Genomic DNA, 20,406 nt, shown 5'->3' on the forward strand with positions numbered 1-20,406 from the left:
CCTTCATTCTCGGTATGTTCTATCCCCATTGGGTCTTCATACATCTACAGGGATTTCCTTTGGTTTGGATTTCCTTACAGAAGACCTTGGGAATAAGAGAGATTTTGTTTTGTTGTGGTTGGGTGTTTGTGTTTGTTTTTTTTTTTGTTTTTTTTTTTTTTTTTCTTGGGGGGTGGGGATGGGGTTGGTTTAGGTTTGTTTTGTGGGTGGTTTTTTTTTTTTTTAACTACTCCAGAATCCATGACTTTCCAGTTTTTGCCTCTAGCATTTACGGTATGTTTCCTACCTTTAAGGATCTTGAAAGCAAAGTACGTAACCACAAAAATCTATATAACCTAACTCCATCCGACTCTTGCTCTTACTTGCTGTTCTCATCACTGATGTATCTCATTGTTTTGAATCTCTGGCTCAAATGAAGTTGTTGTTTTTTTCAGGTAGCCAAGATGAATTTCCAAAAGGACTGCATTTTCTGCACAGTTCCTACACTCAAAATGATAGCATCAGGTAATGGAGAAGGGGAAACAGGCTGTGTTACGCAGACATGCAGTTCTTCAAAGGACATGATCCTACCCAGCAGCAGGTAATTCCTGTTAAACACTGCTTGGAACCTCAGCCCCCAGCACGTGACAGAACTCAACACTTTTCCAAATTAAAGAAAGTAATTATATTATTCACGTGGCAGCAAGTAAAACATCAGGTTGATGGGAGTGGACAGGAAAACATCCAGATCTTCACTTTCTCATGCCAAGCATGCAGGGTATTAAGACAAAGACAAATGTCACCGTCATGCTGTATTTACTTTCCAATTGCCTCTATATTGAAATCTGCTTACAACCCTGCCACAAGGGCAAGTAAATCTGTATGTTCTCTGAAAATCTCACAGAACTACACTTCTCCAGGTTTACATAGGCACAGGTGACAACTGCAATGATTTTCACTTCCATTTACCCAAATTACAGTGGGTTTTTTCCATCGAGAAGTATGATGATAACTTGTAAGTATATAATTACCCTTCTCTGCTGACATTGAAATGTCACCTCCACAGAACACCTACTACTACTAATTTTTCCTCTAGATTCACTATAAATTACACAGGTTGCTGCTACAAGTGTGAAATAAACACCTTCCCTCCTCCCATCCTATAAACTCTGCCAAGAGGAGGTGCAAGATGACACCAGGGAGAGATCTCCAGGTAAGACACCTGCTTCCCGAAGTAAATGCTCACCTAGAAGATTCCTGAGTTGGGTTGCCCCAAAGCACGAACCACAAAGTAAGCACCCAAGTGTAACTCCACGCACCTGCCTGCAGCTGTGGGAGTGGAGACTAGCAGCCCGATGCTCTCCCACCACCACTCCCCAACAAAGCCTCCTAACCTCTGTGCTGCAGCCGCTGCCTTTCTTGCACGCCCTCTCTAACCTGGTCTGTCAATCCCTTCTGACCAGTGCCAACACTTCATAAGAGCTTGAAGCACCTTGTACAGTCTAACCCTTGGCAGGCTGGTAAAATCTGTGAGTGGTGAAACTTGAGTGCCTCAGACCAAGATGGGAACTGAAGACAAATCTTGCTCCACCCTGGGCAGCACATCTTTAGTGAGTCCCAACAAGTGGGAAGGAACAGCTAGCACATCTTGCAAAAGCCTCTACCCTCTTTCCACCTGGGAGGTGCATTCAGCATCCCTTAGCAAAGAAGGGTGTTTGTTTCTTGACCGCAATCAAGACTTTTTTTCTTGCCATCTCCGAGCTGGTCCCAAACTCCAGCCATGCCTGAACGAAGATGCTCTTACACCTCAGCTTGTGCATAACTTCCAAAAGTCCCCAGGCTCCACACCCCACAGGGCAATTCCACGAGAACGTGGGAGGCCCCAGGACCAAGCAAGAGCTCAGCAGAAGTTTTCAGGGCTGCAACCCCAGAATCGCAGGAACGGCAGACCCTCAACTCCGGCTGGAGGTGCTCGTGTCCTTGTTTAGATCCCACTTTAGCTGAACAGCAAATTATATACGTGGGACTATGCTTAATCAAGACAACCCTGCAAACATAATTTACTTTAAGAGCTAGTTATCATTAAAAGTCCCGTACCAACAGAAGCCAGAAGCCCTAAGGTACTCCCTCAAAAATCTCAGAGAAGGCATAAATAAATATTTAGAAAACAACAAAACAGAGAAGGGGTGGAGAGAAAATCTGACCCAGGTCCCCCTGTTGTCATGGTGACTTCCAGCCATTATGTACTCAGGCACATTTAGAAGAAAGCTACATTTTCACCCCTCCCCAGCCAAATAATGCCATGAAGGAAACCCAAAAATCCTGACAGCTTGTCACAAGCCAAGCAAACGGCAATCCGACCCTTTGATCAGGCAGCACTCCTGAAATATTTTAATCGATACTATTGCTGCACTGTGATTCACGTACTCAAGACAACACGGAAACAGACATAAGCAGAAAATTCAAAATAATAATCTGCCCAATTAATTGATGATAGAAGATGAGGATACCATTTGAAATATTTCTGACCATGCTTACATCAGACAGGTTTCTGCTTTCAGAATAATTGAAAAAATAATTACTTACATCATTTCATTCTTCCCCGTTTGCAGATACTGTCTGCATGCAGTTGGTTTTCTTTCACCAAGTACTACCAGTTCCACATGTTACTCTTATCACACATAGCAATCAAATAGCCTTAGCCTGCTCAAATATAATAAAATCCTCTCAACATCTACACGCAAATGCTGCATAAATAGGGATTTTAGAAAGCATGCACCACAGAGATCATAAAATCAATCCAGCTCATTACTGCAAGAAACACAGCAAACGCTTTACTACCAGCTTTTAAATTGCTCACACAGAGCACACACTGCGGACTGCTAAACATCCCCACTTCTGCACCAATAAAAGGCAAACGCATAACACAGTCAAAGAGGAGGCATCTGCTAAGACACCATTTCCTAAACGATACCTGAAAAGACATTAAAGACTCCATGAGAAAGCAAGATTTGCAACAGATCACAGCATGCAAGCTTACCAGTGCCTCGCCAGCACAGCCTGGCCAGCCATCTGCCCCGTTCCCCCCCGCCACAAAGCCGTTGCAGGAAATTGCCGCATTCGCTTCACAGAAGGGTAATTCTGATAACCCCCACCCTCCAAGTTAATCAATTAATGAAGCAAGACTGTTTTTTTCCTTACTAAGCAATGTACGGACACTAGGTCACTTCAAGGTTGCCTGTTCTTTCCTGCTGTAGGGCCTCCCAAATAACAACTGCCCATCCAAATTCAGCCTTTTTTTTTTTTTTTTTTTTTATATATTCATTCAAAGCTGTAGGAATACACTCAGCCCTTGACAATGCCAGCTTGCATGATGAAAGAGCAAAAGTAGTTTTGAGGCTGCAGAATGCCTTCCTCAGGTTACCATGGAAATAAATGTGGGAAGAGGAGGGGGCTTCGCTGATGGTAATGCTGCTACTCAGCGGAGATGCTTTAAAGCCAGGCTGCACAGGACTGTACGCCCAGAGAAGAAAACGGGATTTACTACTACCACTGTTGTTTTACCTGCACTTATTTTCATTTTCACCAAATTTTGTATAGTTGAAAAGCATGAAACTTCTCTGGGACGCTGGGGGAACGCTGAAACAAGTGAGGTATAAGAGCCCTCCAAAGAGGAGCTGGAGAGCTGGAACTTTATTTACATATTTGAATTTGCACAGATGGGAATTAATGCTCGATTGCAATTAACAGTAGGTTGACAAGGATGAACCTGTTGCAGAGCTGAGGCTGTAGCAAGGATGACTAGTTTCAGGAAGGCTTGATAAGGTGCATCAGCCTATCATTAAAATGCAGGGTAGCATTGCTGTTACAGACAATTATCACGCACAGTATGAAACAGATCACCTCAATGACTTTGCTGCCATTTGTAGAACTGAAGAAAGCCCATCAGCAGAAGCAGCGTGGGCACTGACACACACTGCTCCACGGCTGCTCCTCTGGCGAGACCCTGACTTCACACCAGTGCTGTCCTCCCCCTCCCTGGGTCTTGCCAGAGTTCCCATTAAAAGTCAACAAAAATAATCCATGGTAGGTTGAAGCCGGCAAAAGAATCCCATTGAGGATGGCCAACAACATTTCATCAAACCAATCCAATTAAATTTCACACAAATTTAATTTTTATCAATACAAGGGCTGCTAGGTACAGCAACATTAATGTGATGTTCCTGACCAAAGGACAATACTCTGTCCAGTATTTGCCACAAAGCCACAGCAACGTCCACCGACATCAGTTTACCATTAACTTTACTGATGCATTGACATTTTGCATGTGATGAAAGTCCCCACACACTCTCTCTGAACACACTGGAATTGCTAAAGGTGTTTTAACAATAGTTATTAAGTAGAGAGCTCCACCTTGGCACATAGCACTCCTCAGCTGCCCTGCAGAGGACACCAAGAAGCCAACAGACCGCGCTGGGTTTGCAGGCACAGCACTACAGGCAATCCACTCGGAATTCCGTATGCTCACCTAGCATTTCCAGCAGGCTCGTTTAAAAAGTTAAGGAGAGAGAAGGGAACTGAGCTGTGGGCCGTACAGAAGGCCACACGTGGAATAAAGCCGAGGTGAAGACACTGTGAGAGCAGTTACAAGCCAGCTGGGCACAGGCTGGAAGGACCCGTCAGGCTGCAGCCTCTGCAGAGACAGTGGTGGCTGCTCCAGCAGCAGCTGCCTTCACCCTGCAGCACCCGCCTCACCCCCCCGGTCCCATGTGGCGGAAAAGGAGACACCACTGGGGTCCCAGTGCTCCTAAAGAGGTGGCTGACATCTCCCACCCACGCAGGGCCAGGGTAGAACTGGTGGGAGAAAGAGTGTAAACCAGGTTCCTTTCTGACCTCTCTCACTGCAGCAATTTCTGCCTCAGTTTGGAGCTGACAACACGCAGCTTGTGCAAGAGCATCTTTTCTTTGAGAAAAGGGGGAATGGGGGTAGGGGTGGGAAGAGTATGAAAAAATGTTTTCCTCAACAACATCTCACAGCACGAAGATGAAGTAATACTGTATTTATACATATACCGTCCCTAGAAGACATACTGCTGGAGTGGAGAAACCCCAGAGAGAAGGCAGACCATCTTTCCGCGAAGCGGAGAGCAAACAGCCTAATCCACATATTTCTACCCATTTTTCCAAAAAGGATTTCAACACTTCTTTACTAGGCCACAAATGAAAAAGCCTAATACAAATAAAATGCAAATCTTACTTATTTCGTGACAGCACAATGAAAATCAGTTTTGCTGATTGCACGGGACCCACAGCACACAGCGCGTGATTCTCCATGCTTTCCTGCGCCCCCACCAACAGTCTTTATAACCACTAATAGCAAAGTTTCACTCAAAGCAAAATCCCAGTTCCTACACAAACTCAAGGAAGAGCAGAATGAAATCTGCCAACGCATACACAGCAAAAAAGCACCATAAAACACCAGCTGCTGCAAACAAGCAATGGGGCAGGGCTAAGAAGGTTTAAAAATCCAAACAGCCAGAAACCAGAGCGGCCCACCTGGAGCCAAAAGCCAGGCAGCAGCCCTGCAGGGCTCAGCTAGCCCAGCCCGGCACAGTGCTGGCCGTATGCCCTTACACCAGCGCCAGCTTTCCACTGTGCCCCTCACAGCCCCAGCAGGCACCGACCAGTGCAGCATGGGGCTGGGCTGGAACAACTCCCGTGCCCACTGCCCAGCTGGCTGCTGTCAACCTGATGGTCTTGCCCACTTGTCTCCTCCTCTCTCGGGACCTGTCTATCTGGCTGAGGAATTGTAGAAAAAAGAAAAAAAAAAAATATTCCAGAGCTCTTTACCCCTTTTATCAACCTGCTCTGAAGTGAGCCCGTAGTCTCAAGAGCAATGAGGGACACGGCAGCACAATGCATAAACCTCACTTCCTCAGGAAACCAGATTAAAAAGCCACTGTTGACTACCAAGGAAGCTCAGCAAGATCAGGGGAATTCACATGGGAGCAGCTCAGACGTATCACCCTCTTCTTTAAAAGGCAGCCCACCAGGGAGAGACTAAGGTAATAAATGAGGCACAGTAGAAGGCCAAGAAATCGCAGGAATAGCATATATTGATTATCAAAAGTCAAAGAATATACATATTTCTATATGGCTATAAAAACCACACATATCCAGGTATGTCTGGAAAGGATAGCCAGGAGGTTTCTTCAAAGGCTCCCTGAACAAATAAAAAATCATCACTGTTCTTGGCTTCCAAACACTGAAACAGCAACAGACTCTTACCAGCCATTCCTGTGATGGAGTGGCTAATACCACTGTGCTCGAGGAAAGTAACATACATATCATACCATGTCTCCTAGTAACAAGGCAAGATATCAGATGTGCAAAGCCGATGCGAAAAAAGAACAACTTTAATCTTTTATCGAGAAAGAATAAATGGAACAAAAGTGACAAGTGAATGGCTATTTATTACTATGTGATCCTCCTGTAATCTTCTTAAGCTTTTTACTAGGATTGTTCACAAGCAAAGAAGAAAAGAATTAATCTCTCATTTGCTGGTAGCTTTTAGATTATCAATAACCTCTTGCTGGAAGAAAAAAATAGAGATATAATTTAAAAAAAAAAAACACAAATGCCATTATTAAGGATAAACTAACGCTTCAAATCATGTACACAGCAAAACAGGGAACAAGGAGATACCTGTTATGTGTTTATCCTTTATTTAATACTCTGACAACTACATTCACCTGTGAATGAAACAAAGGAAGACACTGTCAGCTTGCTGAACTCCAACACTACATATCTGGCTGATATAAACACCTGATATATACTTGAATTGCTGTGTATTAATAGTATCAGTAGTTGCATGCAGCAAAAATCACAAAAAAACCCAGAAGATGCAACTAATCACTCAAGCCATTATGCAAAAGAACCATTTTTTTTAATGTCGTCTTAAATTTAAATACCTAACAAAAAATTTACAATTATTAATTTGGCAGAGAGCTACACAAGAACACTTTGTGAATATATTACAGCTTCCTGATAAAACAACTAGGAGCAAACCAGTACACCAGCTCAGGAAAATGAAGATTTATAGAAGTATCTGTTATATATGAGGATGGCCTGTGGTTTGCAATATGTATTTTTATAATTTTCTCCCGCACAGTGCTGACTGTGTGGGTAGACAGACAACCCAGGATGCTTTTTGTGAGTTATACAGGTTTTCTACATATTCTAACCTCATCCAAGCCACTAGAAAGGAAGCTGAAGTGATTTTTTTAAAAAAGATGCCTTTTCACAAGGCTCCTTAAGTTTTCAACATTTTAAAACCCATCTCTGCTGATAGCCAGCATTTCCTTCTCATACAACAGCAGAAAAATTCCTCATATGCACTTACAGATGCTTCCCTAAGAACAAAGGCTGGTTTAAAATGTCAATAAAAAAAATATGGAACAGTGTTTATCAATTTAAGTTTTGTTTTCCCCTGAATCTGCAATTACTGCAGAGGCACTGCAACTTGAAGGCATGATTGTTCCAATCCACTTGGAGTTTCCTTGGAAGCATTAAGCCATCAATGGGGTTTTAGCACTGTTTAGGTGCAAGGTAGATTCTTGAAAACCAAATAAATTTTAAGAAAATGGAACTAGCCTCTCTGTCAGTCACCTCTGCTGTCAAAACACATTCCTTTGAGGACTGAACATCTTTGCTTTATTATGCTTAAACAAACTAAACAGAAAATTTTGCCTTCTTCAGATGAATTTCTGGAACTCGTTTAGACACTGCCCCCTAAGATACTGCAGGAAAAAGAAAGAGAGAGGTTTAAATCACTTGCAGGGTGCAACTGGTGTCAAAAGAATGTTAAACACCCAAATAACTTCAGCCACTTAAGTCTGCTAATTCTTCTAAAATGAAAAAATCATTTAGCAACAAAACTAGAAAAATGGGTCTTTATATAAGAGATTTTTGATACCGTTTCATACCACGCATTCAATAAGGGTATTAAATTTCATTGTACTAGTAAAGACATTATTATCATCAGCAGCAGCAACAGGCAGTGTTGATAAGCAACCTAAGCAGCAAACACTTGGCCTGCAAGTCTCTGGAGCACCCAGAGCACCCTAGTCTGGAAACACGTCAGGGGAACGTCTGAAGAAAACCAAGAACTGAGCCTGCGAGAAGTGGGGAAAGGAGGTTAGTCCTGGAAGCACAATTCAATGAAATCTGTCAGAAACAAATAGGAAAGGTGTGAAGTGCCTTTTTCCATTCTCATTTTATTTCCATGGTCAGTATATGCTTTGAAAGCAAGTAGAAATTACTTTGATGGAGTCACTGATGTGAACTTTACAATTTCTTCCAAAACATTTACAAAAGAGGAACAAAACTGGAAAGCAGAAACAATAAAATGACATGCATATTTATTCACAGTTGACTCTGCAATTTCCAGTTTGGTTTTTATCAGGACAAACCCCCATGGTCTCATTTCCTCCAGTTTCCAGTGAAACTCATTATTAAAACACAGAGTTTTAAATAGACCATGACTTCACATAAAAAACAAAGATAGCCTTTGTACAAGGGGAACCACAGTTGTGTACTTTGAACGGTGCGTAACATTGAACAGCCTTAGCAAGAGCACAAGCCAGGCCAACTCTTTTTAAATTTTTTATATACATAATTTTTGATTTTATATATACATACACATGCTCTCACATATTTTTAATATATATATACATATATACACACCTTGACAATCATTCCCTGTAATAACCACAAACTCACAAAGAGGTAGTTTGCTGCTGTTACAGTAATTTTTCATGATTAATTTTATGCATCATCCCTTTAAGAGCAATAGAAATAAAAACTTATTCACAACACATCAACGAACAATTTTCTTTCAAAAACTCCAATCTCTGCAGCCAATGTGTGAGAGCAGCACATGGTTAGTGCTCAGGTCTGTCAAGCTCTGGTATCACCCTCGTACTAGAAAAAAGTCCAGAAGTAAAGACAGGCTGAAAAATGGTCACATTCGCTTATTTTGCCAAGTAAGGAGAGAGGCACTTAATCCATGGACCCTTCCCAAAACAGCTCATGGGGCAAACTGCAAGCAGACACCTTCAGTAGAGGCTGCATTTTCTACATCTGCTTTTATTCATCCTCCTCCCAAATCCCAGACAGTCAGTCTTGCCGGATCTCATGGGCATATCATCCTCTCTACACACAAAAAAGAACAGCCCATGACCACCAAAACACAGAGGGGGTCTCCACAGGGGTACACTAGTGGTTATGGTCTCCTCCACTCAGCACTAATTTGAGTGCAGAAGGATGTGGGGATGGGGGGGAAGGGAAGGGGCAGTGAAGAGAATGAACCTCTGCAATTAGCTGAACGTGTGTATATGCATGATGCAGGTAACCCATCGTCTGCATTTCTGTGGATTCCACACATTTTTTGGAATACCTGAGGTGTGGAACGCCAGCCTTTGCTCTTGGTGATAGCGCCCTGAGTGCAAACCTAGGCCTTGTTTGACCAGTGCCTAGTTTTAATTTTATTATGACTGCAAAAGTACCTAAAAATCCCAAAGGAAAGCAGAGCCCAGCCAGATAGGCATTGTACAAATACTTACTAAAATCAGTCTTTGTTCACAGTCTAAACAAAGAATGCTTGAAAATGAAAGAAAAGGAAAGGGAAAAAAAGGAAAGTGTTGCCAAGGTTTCACAGCAGGAACCGAACTGGAGCATGGACTCCTGGTCAGTGGTTGTCCTACCCAGCTCCCGTGACAAGAGCTGCCTCCCCCTCTGGCACCAGCTATTAAACTAGCAGCATCATTTCAGGAAAAAAAAAAAAAAAGAAGAAAAAAAGTAAATGGGAGCCTTTATTTTCCCACTCCCCGAAGTAAATAAATAAAGTACATGTATTCTTGATGCACACAACTCCTCACTGGCACATGGGAAAAGCAGGCAAATTCTTATGGGAATCCCCTGCTCAAACACTGGCAGAACATCACCGGTGCTACAGAAAGCAAATTTGTACATTAGTCACAGTCCAATGCAAACAGCATATGCAACTGTGCAGAAAAAAAAAACCCAAACCATAAAGGAACATGCAGGGAATAGACACCATGCAAAGAAGTTAGCACCATAACAGCATTTCATGCAAGAAGTGGCAAAAAGAACACTATTCTACCATATGGATTCATTTGCACTAAGCAGTAAGTGTATTTGCAAATAAATAATTTCCTGAAAAGATTTAAATCAGTGCTTCCAAGCAAAACTTCACGTCTTTCAAAGAACGTGCTTCCTCTTCATGACGCACTGAAGCAGAGTCATTGGCAGCCACCATTACAAGGTTTAATGTTTGAAAGGTCTTGTCCTCCACTAGTGGAAGAGCACTGGATTTACTTTCACAACTCTATTAAATATTGCTTTTAAAGGTATCCATTGGCAGATGGAAACAGGCAGGTGGACTCATACATAGATTTATATCAAAGTAATATCATACAGAACAGAAACCTTATTTTTATAAGGATCTATATGTAAATACGTGATGGTCTAAGGAGAGGCCAATTCTCACCCACATGCTAAAACACAGCAAGCTTAACCAAAGAAATTGAAAGGCTTAATTCAATGAATTCCATTGAATTCACAGCTATTTTCCCACGAGTAAAGGTGACAGAACCCCGCAATATGAGAGTCTTCTCCCCTGCGCTGGTTTCAGGCTCAGTGCAAGTATCCCCCACTGGCACAGGCAGATCCTGACACTGCTTTCCTCTAAATACCCAACTGGACCCAGAGGTCTTCTGCTTTCTCTTACTCTGTTTTCAAATGGATTCAGAAACACCAAAAATGGTGTTAGACAAATTACTCCGTGGAAATTTGCACAGTAACAAAGAGACCATGATTATATTAGCAATTTTAGTATGGACTATTACTCCTGATTTATGAAAAAGGCTTTTGCATTCAAAGCTTTATTCTGCAGCTTTTGCAATTATCTGCACATGTGTATGCTTTCATGTAAAACAAAGCAAAGGTCTTTTTTTAATTTTCCCCTTCATTTTATCCTTTGCTGTAAAGAGAAAGGTTACAATTCACTCAATTGCTCATTTCTCTACCATGCTTAAGAGCCACAAATGACCTAGTTTCCCTGCCAGGAACCAGCAGCAGCACACTTGCCTGGCATGGCAAATCAGTGCATCTTGCTACACCAAGGGAAAAGTTGAAACTGTATCGATACAAATTAAAAAAAGCCAACAAAACAACAACAGACAACTGGGCATTCCTACTAACTTCTGTATTGCACCCATCAAAAACCAGTGGCTATACAAGGATCTGTAAAATTACAACCAACTCAAGCCTGTTGTTTCTAGAGCCTTCATCTTGGATTCTGGAATGTGTTCAATCATAATTAATCAGGCTTAATGATAATCTTATTACACAAAAGACTTTTAAAAAAATTATAATCCCAAAGCACTTTATGAAGTAACATTTCTATTGACATGGAATAATATATCAATTACAGAAATTCAATTACCTCCCAGCTGAGATTTAGCAGGTTTTTCTTAAGGGAACCAGATAAAGAAAAACAAATCAATGGATTTGTTTCTTTGATTTTTGCCAGCCGCTGTTTTGCAGTATCCTTATGGGGCACGAAGCACAGCTATCTGGAGGAGTGCTGCTCCGTAACCAGAGCCCAGCCAAACCAGAAATGCTCTGGACCCATAACAAGCCCAGTATTTTGCAGGAGAAGGATCTGCTTTTGTTCGTGGGTATTTCAAATAGCCATGGAAGTACACACTGGCTTGAGGAACAAAGTCACCAGCCCTCTTGTCTTGCACTAACTTGCCCATTTTATGGCACCCAGGGCTTCTATTTTGAATGTTGTTCTTTTAAGCACAGTTTTTTGCATGCGTTTAAATGGCTGGCACAAGACAGTCAAAAGAGTTCTTTGTTCTAGTTTGCTGCCAAGAGGTTTGGATTTGGGCTGGTTATCGTTTGTTTCATCCACGCTAATGACATGCTTTAGACAAACATTTGGCAATGTATTCTTGGCTCGAGAAACCCATTTTCTGGAGGAAATATCTTTCCATATTGCTAAATGAATACGAAAAAAGAGGATCCCTGTATGGAAAAGGTGGAAAACTGCTGTACCAGTTACAAAAAAAATCACAATTTGGAGCTGTTGGACTACAGGGGAAAAAAAAGTAGGGCACAAGTGAAGCAAGGAAAGGCAAAACACCATATTCAAGAAGTACCCAGGTTTCCCACAGCGAGAAAATGTGTGTGCTGTGGAGTCAAACAAATTACCCTTGCCCCTGGATTATTTCCAACAGTACGAAACTGGAGCCTCACTGAACCACCTCTTCACTATTGTCCTGCTATACTCTCCTCCAACCTGTAAAACATGATTTTCTGCACAAGCAAGCTCAAACTTCTATTAAGCTAAATAACTTTATTGCCTTTGGAACTTGACAGTCTTCTGCCTGCCTTCAGGATCTGTTCAAATCCTTTAAGAAAATTTGTATGTGCTATCTTTTGTCCCCTTCAGTAGTACACCTTGAGAAGATTTTAGATTTTTTTTTTCTTTTTTTTTTAAAGGAAACAAGTTGCTTTAAGAAGGACAAGAGACTTCCTTAACCCTTGCAGCAAGCCTCACACAGCAGACAGAAGCCCAAGATTGCTCTTACTGGTCCTACAAAATGTATCGAGATGCAGCTCCTCCAGTGCCCCACAAACACCCCATAACTGCATCTCAGGCAGCAATAATCTGCTGTAATTTATTAAGTGGGGCTTCAACAGATGTTTAATCAAGGCTGAGGTTTATAATCAATAAATTCGTCATGCTCACTTAGCTTTGCTTCTAATTAGGGATGCATAAACTCCCATTGCCTAATTTGAAAAGTCCTTTCAACACTCAGTTTAAAAGTTCAGCTTGTTTGAGAATTACTGCTTTATGTTTTCAGTGTAACTCCTTCACAGGGTTTTGAGACAAAACTGAAGAAAAAGAGTAACAAAGGAGTTGACCATAAGCATTACAAGAAAAGGAAAAAAAGGAAAAAAGTGAAAATGAAAACCAAAGGATTTGGGTAACAGAGGGAAAGAGAAGAGGGATGGCAGCAGGGACCATGACAAGTGCATACCATGGCCTGTAAACTATTTCATCCCAGCTTAGTTTTTGTGCAATCAGACATGGAATTCCTCTATTTTAACATACTGCACAGGTGTAAGGGCTGGAGGTAGACAGAAGGGGAAGACAGATGAGGACGTGTTTTTAGTCTGTGCATATGATAAAAGACAAAGAAAAACTCAGATTCAAATCACAAAGGGTACCAACTATTGAATTCAATTTTGCCAGCCCTCCAAACACAAACTTTAATGTTCCCCCTGACATTTAAGAACTTTCCAAGCTGTGTTTAGGGTTGTCCACTTCTCATCTAAATGGAGATACCCTGACAGTCAGGTCTTGTAAAGTTCAGTCTGTCTGGGTGAGATGCTACAAGCGACTCATTCTTAACCATCCTTCCAAACTGATCCCAGACTGACCCTTTGACTGAATCAGACAACATTTCAACTTCTGCCTGGGCTAAAGACAATGTATATCACCCCAAAAATGTAGAACCGCAGACTTGCAAAAGTCAGCTTAAATCCTGCATCCATAAATAAAATACTGTTCATTTATGTTGAACACTGCAAACCTGGACCTTAACTACAGAACTACCCATGCACGCCTGCCTTCAGCTCCAGCAGCTCTTAATCTACCCCTGAGAAGCAGCTCTCCAGAAGTCACCCATCCTGCCACTCTGGTCTGCTCTCAGGAGATGCCTGCAGCTCCACACTCCACTCTTTCCACCTCCTTCCCCACCCCCCACCCCCCACCCCCCCCAATCATTTAGAAAGAAACCTATCACTAGGCCAGGTCATGAGCAACTCTCCAAGCCTTCTCTGTATTCTCTTCAACTTAAGGAAAGAGAGGAAAAAAAAGAAAAGAAAAAAAAAGAAAAAGACAGTGGAAACCTACAGGGTGGGCCACGTAGCATAAATCTGCAGCTCCTTAAAATTAGCAGTCGTGAACAGACAAGCAACCCAACCTTTCCAGCTGTGCAGACTGAAACTAAATTCCTGAGCAAGGGTCCACTAATGAAAATGACCGATCCTCAATTTTCCCAAGATGAATGTCAGGAGAGATTTGAAACTTGGCAACAAGTGAACGTGCCAACACATAAACTGCAACGTCACTAGCTGATCATGGATTTTATCAGGGGAACTCAGTCTTTCTATCAAGAATGTGCATATATCCATAAGCTACACACACACACACACACATCTATAAGCGGAATAGTTGCAAGACTTATTTTAAACATCTGCTAAGCAGATGATTTCCACATCTTCAAGAAATATCATTCCTCTTCACTTCTCCTGTTCTGCATTTTTGCCGTTTACCAGTTGTGCCGAGAAACAGTAACAGGTTACATTGCATTAAAATAGAGAAGGTAGACTAGGTTTATCAGCTGGGGTGGGTGAAATGGTGGTGATTCATTTTTACTAAAATAGTAAAAAATACTGGCACTGAATTTGTGATTTCAAAATTCCATGATAAAACACTAAGCCCTTCACACTTTGTACTGCTCATCAGAAAAGGTAATTTCAAAGAGCAAAATCCAGCACTGAGCACTCGGGACTGCGAGGACATCTCACTGTGTGCAACCTCTCAGGTCCAGCAGCGAAGCCAGCAGCCAGGGCACACCTCAACTCTGGTCCCCCTGCCTGGCGGGTCTGCAGAGACTTCCAGGGGTGCTGCCACCAGCCCCTTGCCTGCATCTTGGATGCTGAGCACGTTTAAATGCAAAGTGTTCCAGAGGAATTATATCAGGTGCCATGATTTGGTATTTTCCAACCAGGAAAAAAGGAAAAAAAAAAAAAAAAAATCACTGGGGAAATGACCAATCTTCACTTCAGTCAATCCAGGACAATTCCCAAATCCTGGCACCATACCCCAGTGCATCAGATTGAAAATGCCTGTGTTAAACACTGCTCCTTTAATCAACACGAATAGCATCAAGGACAGAGAAACAAGAACGTCAAGTGTCTCAGAGAAAGTCACTTGAACCACTAATGCCAGGTCACAGCCACATAAAGCAAAAGTGCTTTCCGGGACCGAGGGCCTCAGAGCAGACACTCTGCTGAGCTGTGCAAACCAGCTGCTTAATAAAATAAAAAGGAAATACAAGTAAGTTACCTTGGAAAACAAGGAAGGCACAGCCATGGATTTATGTTTTCCATCGGTAGAAGAAACATAGTTCATGTGCTAGCTACTTATGCTGTATTATTTCAAAGGTAATATCAATAAAATGTTAGATTAATCTTAAAGCTTTTGATTAAAAACCACCAGTGAGGCACGTTACTTCAAAAATTGCAGTTTAATTGATCACATTACTTAGGCACAGTACCTTAGCAGAGTTCAGCAGAGGGTAAAGAAAAAGACATGAAGAGAGCAAAAGCTGCAACAAAAGTTATTTGACAGGAGGGGCATTACTTCATATAAAATTATGCATTTTTCTTACCAATCAGCCACTGAGCCTTTTCACACATCTATAAGCCTCCTAAAATACCACACAGTTTGACCTGGAACAGCTAAATACAACCTGTCTCGTACTTCCCTCCCTCTAATTACAAACTGCTTCTTAGGACGAACAGAAGTGAGAAACTGTGACAGAGGTACAAAAGTATTGCTGAGATAAATACGGTACAAGCACGAAGCTGCAGGTGTACATGGCTCCAGCATCTCTCACAAAGGGACTGCGCCCCACTTCTTCCATCACTGCGTTCCTCCTGGTGCTCACCCCAAGGTCGGTATCTCCCAAGTTCGGTATCTGATGGCATGAGTCCAGGCTGATAAAAAACATCACCCAGAACTCTTTACAACATAATATTTGATATACTTAAGAAAAAAAAAAAAATATCGCTACAGCAAAGTGTTCTGGCTCATTGGTCTACTCTGTTTTCTAAAATTTTACAAGGACCATATGAAAACATTTTGGAAATAAGTTGTGAATTTTACTCTTTTTCTGAATCAACAAAGGAATACAGAATTTTTAATGCAAGTCCACTCATCTTTCCATCTTTAAGCATCAAGTGTCATCTGGTGGATTGACACAGAACTGCACTGAAAGTAACCTTTCCTTAGGGCAAATTTTACTAGGGAAGTAAAAATAAACAAACTGAGCAAAGATAATATTTACCTATTACCTTAGAGATGCAAATAATAGTAGTACAAACTTCTATCAGGTGCAGGTGTTTAGAAGAAGATCAGCCATAAGACTCCCATGACACATCTAAGGATTTGAGGTACCTACTGAAATTCAGGAAACTTGACTTATTTACGACTTACTGTCCAAAAGCTATCAAAAAGCATTCAGAAATCTACTAAAAACCCATATGTCTCCAGCAAAGACATCAAAAGAACCTTAGGCAAATTACTTTTTTTTAATGTAATCTGAGATCCATATGTAACTACTGAATCCGGAACTGAGGCTTTAAAGGAAAAAAGTCACCTTTGGTGATCCATCAAACTGTTTTCCCTCATGGGGAAAAAAGAAAAAGAATAAAAAAAATCAGACAACTTAATCAAGGCCAACAGTTATGCTGCAATGCTTTAAATAAAAGAGCAAACACTTAACTAGAAAACAAACCTCCTATTTCTTTCTGTGCCTTTTCAACACGTATTCTGGTCTCCTCCCTCTAAACCAAGATTAACTACCTCTGACATCATAATGTTAAAAAAATATTTCTTTTTTTTTATCTCTTTCTTATCAATGAAGGGAAGAAACCGAGCCAAGAAGAGAAGACAGACTGTAACAGACTTCTAATGAAGCTAGAAAGAGAAAAGAAAAAAAAAAAAGAAAAAAAAAAGCCTTTGCCAGGATCACGACCAAAAGATTAACTTCTATCACTTTTAATGCTTCAACTCTAAAAGTAACCCAACACACACACACCCCCCACTCCCCAAACGCATCACATTAAAGGCATTGATTTTAAAATACGTTATTTAGCAAACCTGGTAAGTAAACCACAGGGCAGCCACCTTTGGAGAACACTCAAGTTTTCAGAAAGGCGATGACTGTTTAGAAAGAAGATGACTGCTAATCAAGGTTGAAAAATCAGCAGCATCTTCCTGGCCTTTCAAACAATTTCACCTCTGCTGTGGAAGACCATGGCTATTGATGGCACTAAAGCGACTTGTAACTGCTTGAAACCACGGCAAAATCTGACTGCTGGAGAAAGCAGCCCAGCCTCCGCAACGTGGCTGTGTTTGTGAAGGTCTACAGAAGAAAGACCACATCAAGTTCAAGCATTACTCCGAAGTTAATTTGATGAGCAAAATACACCTTTTGGATACAGCATCAGTTCACTCTTTGATGCTCCTTTCCTGCATGGGATCAGAGGTTTGGGCAGAGGACACTGGCCAAGGCCACGTTTGAGCTCGGGAGCACCGCCCCACCAAGCTGGCTGTTCCAGCCCCTGCACAGGGCTGGTGGGTCACCGTCCCCATCTCAGCTCTGACCAGAGGCTCCTCTGAAGCCAGACTCACCCGACCGTATTCTGGTTTGTAGCTCAGCCCAGCCTCGGAGCATATGACCTTCAGAGGGACTGGAACGAGAAGAGGCGCTGAGCGCGCATGCCCAGCACACCCCAGCAGCCAAAAGGCACTCGGGCTGCCGGGCCCACCTGGAGCTCATCTGATGTAAAAGCCCTTCAAACACACACCGGGCAGACGTACAGTCCTCAGCGCCAGCTCCCTTCCATAGATCCATTTCTATAGGCTGCATTTATTGCTGATGTAGACATAGGCGACATCAGCTATTTTTCTTTTCTTTGATGGTTTTAACCTAAAAGTCAATGTTTTACCCAAGCACAACTTACTGCTAAACATCAAAACCTAAGAATACATCCTAACAGTGAAAACACCAACTGGAACTGTTTCTCACTTCTGAAGCCATAATAAAAATTCTTCCAGAGTTGCTTACGTGCCTCCTCGACTAGCCAAACCCAGTCTTCCCCCAAACCCGACACAAGAGAGAAGCCAACTACTGCAGCATTTTTATTATTATTATTATTATTATTTTTAACAATGTCTGGGCTACTCAGGAGGAGGTGAGAGCAAGATTCTCTGCAGGGATTTCTAACAAGCAGCACCCACTGGAAAAACATTTCTTAGGGACTGCTCACCTCTGCATCCCAAGTGACAGCTGCTGTTGACAGATGCCAATGCCACAGACAGAGCGCTGATCCATCTGTCTGCAAGGGAGACTATGTGTTTACACACTTTACACCAAGCTGAAACCTTAAAGGTTATCCAAAACACCAACGGATGCAGTTCTTCGTGCAAAGAGCTGCCTTGCTGGTAACAAGCCGCCTAGATCCAACCCAAGCTTTTGGGCATCCTTAAAGCCGAAACTCCCCACTCCAGCAGGGTTTTCCAATTCAAATAACCTAACCCTCTTTTTTTCAGACTCCAAATAAAGTCCTCAGCTGCACCAGCTGAAGTAAGGAAGAAACAAAAAGTTTCAACAGATCAGAGGAAATGAAGCCAATCCTCTTCCCGACTTTCTCAATAGCTGTCAGAAGTCCAAATGAGCTGACAAAGACCGAAAAGCATTACCTCGAGGCTCAGTACAAAGATAGCTGATTCACAGTCGGGCTGAAGTGCAATACTGCATACTAACATCTAAAGGGTCCGTTGTTTAAAGTGTAGACTGTAACTCAGTACCTGAAACGGGACAAGTTTCTGGTTTCTCCTGATTAAAAACTGTCAAGTGACTTCGTGCAAAACATGGTCTGCCCAACCGCAGGAAAAGCTGAAACAGTTGTCACTCGAGCAGCACCTTACCTCCCAGTACCTCCTAATTCCACATCCAGTTGTTTTGGGTGAAATCTAAAAATACTTAAGGTAGCTAAGGAGGAGAAAATATTTATTTTTTAAAAAGTAATAATGATCAGTACACTGCCCCATGCATATACCTCTGGTGCTTCACGGTGAAGACACAGTCTTGCTATTAGTCCTAGAGGAATAAAAAGCTCCTCGCTCTGCACATATGATAAGAAGAGCCCTCCTCTATGAACTGCAGTGCAGCGATGGTGCCAGAATCAAGCTGTGTTACGGCTCAAGGCACCAGAAAGTCTTAGCACAGTGCCAAGTAAAGCCACTTCAATGCGGTGTCTTCATACCCCATTAGGGATTGCAAACCCTATGTTTAGGGGCATGGAAAGAAGCTGAGAGATTTACGAGAATTAGCATGGCTATATCTAGAGTTCCTACAACACCCATTTTTTCCAGTAGAGAACTGTGGTCTTCCGAGGACTCAATTAAATTCCTGTTTATTCAATACAAACAGATGTAACTCCATTATGGCACCAGCTTCCAGCTAAAGAACTCTTCTCCTGACATACATCTTAGAGATTCCTTAAATACACATCTTTCTAGCACTGCCTTTATTGTTGGTGCCAAGTATGCCGCCTGCCAGCACAGTAGTAACTCAGGCTTGCAACGTGAGGGGGGTGGGGAGGGGGCAGTGAAGCATTCCTAACAATATTAGGAACTAGGAGTTTCCTGCAGCACCAGTGGAGCACTGGCAAACAGCTGCAGAAATGCAGAAAATGCTTTTCTTCTCTTAGACTTGGTTAGCCATTACAAGATGCCAAGGCGATCTCCGCTCCCACTGTGACACCCAGTTATTCCAGAGCCTCAACAGTTTAGAGTGTTCCCCATTAAATAAGATCATTGCAAAGCTCCTTCCTTTAACAGACCCCCCCACACCTTTTCAGCATCCAGCATTTTACTTTTCCCACTGCCCCAAGTATATATGTAACACCCTAAGCCACCAATCATAAAATATCCTATATCCACCATGAGAACGACAGATACCTTTGACTGCTGCAACGTTTCCTCATCTCCCAGGTTCAAAGAAATCTAGTCTTTCTAGACGTCCCCAAGTTCTTCATAAGCAGAATCCCATGTGGAGCCTCTTCAACTAATTTCCCTTGTAATGAGCTCGCACCCATCCAACAAAGAGGAACATGAAGGGAAAAAAATAAAATAGTTTTGTTCCTACTTTTATTTTCCTATTGGAACAGAGGGGTGTAGCAGACAGTAAACATTTGTCCCTGTCATTTCCTACTCTTACTGACCAAAGTCCGTCATGCTGCCTAAATGATAAAATCCATATCAAGCCTGCAATTAGAGAGTGGAAAAGAGAGTAGAAAAACAACTTATAATAGCCTGGTTTTTTCCTAATGACACTGGTATGTTGAGGAAAATCATTAACTGTTAAGCATCCTAGATCTTAAGACACTGACATTACTTTACAATCTGTATCTTCAAAACACTCTTTAAAATAATCTAAGGATTACCCAACGTTTGAACACTAAGGAGAGAAA

The 20,406-nt window shown here is 42.0% G+C and overlaps 1 protein-coding gene across 4 annotated transcripts in view; it reads right to left on the minus strand.

Moving 5' to 3' along the window:
* FGD3 (FYVE, RhoGEF and PH domain containing 3) overlaps window positions 1–20,406 on the minus strand; it is a 112,033-nt gene that overhangs the window by 78,043 nt on the left and 13,584 nt on the right. The window contains exon 1 of one of the 4 annotated variants that reach the window (XM_037385442.1): window positions 3,020–3,037. The exons of 2 other annotated variants lie outside the window; for them this stretch is intronic. The gene's annotated coding sequence lies outside the window, so the exon portion shown is untranslated. Of the gene's footprint in view, window positions 1–2,565; window positions 2,685–3,019; window positions 3,038–20,406 lie in introns of those variants that run through there. One more of the 4 variants, XM_037385439.1, reaches the window with a different exon arrangement.

The sequence above is a fragment of the Falco rusticolus genome, chromosome 4, assembly GCF_015220075.1.
Source record: "Falco rusticolus isolate bFalRus1 chromosome 4, bFalRus1.pri, whole genome shotgun sequence".
NCBI lineage: Eukaryota > Metazoa > Chordata > Aves > Falconiformes > Falconidae > Falco > Falco rusticolus.